This window comes from Octopus bimaculoides, chromosome 6 (genome assembly GCF_001194135.2).
Source record: "Octopus bimaculoides isolate UCB-OBI-ISO-001 chromosome 6, ASM119413v2, whole genome shotgun sequence".
Taxonomy (NCBI): Eukaryota; Metazoa; Mollusca; class Cephalopoda; order Octopoda; family Octopodidae; genus Octopus; species Octopus bimaculoides.
In genome coordinates, this window is record NC_068986.1 from 109,525,110 (window position 1) to 109,528,285 (window position 3,176).

Below are 3,176 nucleotides of genomic sequence, written 5' to 3' on the forward strand. Positions count from 1 at the left end.
CCGCTTGGGAAATGTTTTTTTAAAAAATTTTATCAAATTTTATCACTTTCTTAAAAGAATAAGAGTAACTAATATGAGTTGTAATATTTGTCACCTGAAACAAAAAATAGTATTCTACCTCAGTGTTTTATTTCAATTTTTTGGCAAGTAAAAAGAAAAAAAAAAGTAGTTTTCCCAAGCGGGGAATCGAACCCCGGCCGCCGCGGTGAGAGCGCGGAATCCTAACCACTAGACCACTTGGGATCTACAAAACACACGCTCAAAATAAAGGTCATATTTTTGTTTTATCAAAATGTTATGGCGACTGAGACACACTTAAAATAATTTTTCTGTATTAATTACATAATCTTCCTGTAGAAGAAGAAAGTACGATTTGAATCTTAATCTAAGACAGCCTGTTTGTACTGCATTAACTGCATAAATTTAATGGGACTATATCGCATGATAACGTAATATAATTGTCGTGACAACAGGATAGTGTTAATAATTACGATGATACGACAGAAATGTGAACATTGACTTTTAAATTATTCGTATTGCATTGAATGGGGTTCGTTATCAAAATAATTATGGTATATAATAACAGAATACTCAAATACTTTATAAAGATTATGTTACATCGGACCCTCCATACTTCCCGTTGCGTTTGCACTCAGAAAATTGCTTTTAATTGAATGTGAAGAAAGTATTTAATCTTTCTGTCTTTATTTCATGTAAAGTTTTACCAATCTCCTATGATCGACTTCATATGAAATGAGTTTGTAGGTTTGTATTTATTCTTTTATTCTAGAACTGATTTTACCCTGCGGCACCGCATTATTCATCACCGGGATGAATATTTCACTTGAAAGTGAAATATTCTGACATTAAGTACCTGAATTGGCTTTTCTTCATTAGCTGTTAATCACCAACTCTCTCCTATATTAATCTGTGATACACATTCGCTCTTAATTTCCTCCTATAATTTTGTATATTTGTGCTAATGTATGAAATATTTTTGACCCAAGTTCATTAAAATTTTTGGCCGATAATTAAGAACTCGTACCGAAAGATCGCCAAATTTTTATCTTGCTAGTTTTATCCACAGCACTTGTTTTTCATTATTCAATCTTTTCCTGTCGAACTGCTAGGTTAGAGACCGTCCTGACGGAACTTATCTTAAAAACTTACAAATATGCATCTGAAAAATAAAAATAAGCGATGGCATTGTTTAATTAGCTTAATTAAACGTATATAATAGTTTGAGTAAATTCGAAAAACAATTTCTAACTCTCAGCAAATGTGTAACTAAGTAAACAAGTTAATTAAACATTGTTTATAAGAAGACGGTTCTACGTTAAAAAAGTCCCTTTTATATTAAAGTCCCCGGTATTTCTGTTCACACCGTTATGAAAGAGATTACGTTATAAAACCAACGTGAGAGGTCATTCGAATTAGGAGAAATAACAACCAAATATCTATCAAATATCTGCTGACTCGAAAAGGAGGAGAAGGATACATTATATAACGAATCCTAACCCTATATACGCAGTGACCGTGGTCGTTGTGTAAGTGTTGACCCAAGGTGAAACAAGAAGACAAGTGCCGATATCTATAATTTCGCCGAAGAATTTACTGATTTTTCCTTTTGCCATTAGCGAACATTTATCAGTTTATTCTTCACGTGAGTAGCAAACGTGTCTCAAAACTTTAAACGCTTATTATTATTACTATCATTACGTGTATGTTTTTCTATATGTATGTATGTGTGTGTGTATGTACGTATGTATGTATGTATATATATATATATATATATATATATATATGTGTGTGTGTGTGTGTGTGTGTACGAAGAGGGAGACTAAAACGCTATACTGTTGACTTTAGAAGTGGGGCTGGATGGCCGAGTTCGAAACTGGTTTTCCTTCAACGCACCACCTGAGTTCGTGTCCTCGTAAGCATGAGTGAATAGTTAAGAGATTTGCATTCCAACTGTGAGATCCTGGATTCGATCTCACTGTGTGGTATGTTGAGCGAGTGCCTTTACCGTCGGATGGATTGTACTTGTAATTCAGAGATGTACTCTTGTTCCACTGTGTAACGTTGATTCAGAGAATTACAAGAAACATATGTGTCTGGGGAATATTCAACCACTTCTTACGTCAATGCATTGTGTTAGTCATCTGTTTGATTGAATAACTGAACGAAGTCGATGGGAGAGCCCATCTCTCTCTCTCTCTCTTTCTCTCTCTCTCACACACACATACATAATCATCGTTTAACGTCCGTTTTCTATGCTGGCATGGGTTGTACGGTTGACAGGAGCTGGCCTGTCGGGGAGCTTTCCAGACTATAATCATCTGTTTTGACATAGTTTCGACGGCTAGTGTGTGCTGGTTACCTTTTACGTGCCACCAGCACGGGTGCGTTTACACAGCACCAGCACGAGTGCACGTTACGTGACACCGACACCTGTAAAGGACAAGCTTGTGTCTCTGGATGGCAGCGATTTTAATTAACTTGACGCGTCTTCTCAAGTATAACATATTGCAACAACTCCCGGTCCCTCGTCGTTTCCTTAGCGCGGCCCAGCATCGGAAAATTCTTTCATTCATTCATACATGCGTATGTACGTGGGTGAGAAGATGCTAGTGCAAGCATAGAACAGATAAGCACTAATCGAACTCTTAAACTCCCAACTTCTTAACCAGGGTAAAGTAGTCCAACAATACAAGAGCTTGTAATGAGGAAAGATTGACAAATAATTGTAGATGGAAAGAATTCATTTGTGTGTGTGTGTGTGTGTGTGTGCATGCATGTATGTATGTCTCTCTCTCTCCCTCTGTCTTTCTATCTCCCCACCTACCTACCCATCTATCTATCTATCTATCTATCTATCTATCTATCTGTCTATTTGTCTGTCTGTCTATCTATCTATCTATCTATCTATCTGTCTATCTGTCTGTCTGGGAAGGAAGAGCTATTTTCATCGTACTTGTGGCTATGGCGAAAGAATGTGTATGGTGGACGCGTCTGAAAGGTCTAGAGACAAAGACTTTCCTCTCTGGGCAATCTCTCATCAACTTTTTCAAGTACCACCTGAAGAGGAAGGTGAGAGTAGAAAGGGAAGTCTTGTCTAGTGAGTGCTTCAAAAAAAGATGGGTGAATGTAGCAAGGATGGCACGTGTGAACGACGG

General features: G+C 37.1%; 1 protein-coding gene across 4 annotated transcripts in view; it reads left to right on the plus strand.

Moving 5' to 3' along the window:
* The window catches only part of LOC106873758 (mitochondrial coenzyme A diphosphatase NUDT8), a 30,644-nt gene that overhangs the window by 13,415 nt on the left and 14,053 nt on the right, over window positions 1–3,176 (plus strand). Inside the window, exon 1 of one of the 4 annotated variants that reach the window (XM_014921259.2) lies at window positions 323–765. The exons of 2 other annotated variants lie outside the window; for them this stretch is intronic. The gene's annotated coding sequence lies outside the window, so the exon portion shown is untranslated. Of the gene's footprint in view, window positions 1–322; window positions 766–1,367; window positions 1,664–3,176 lie in introns of those variants that run through there. One more of the 4 variants, XM_014921258.2, reaches the window with a different exon arrangement.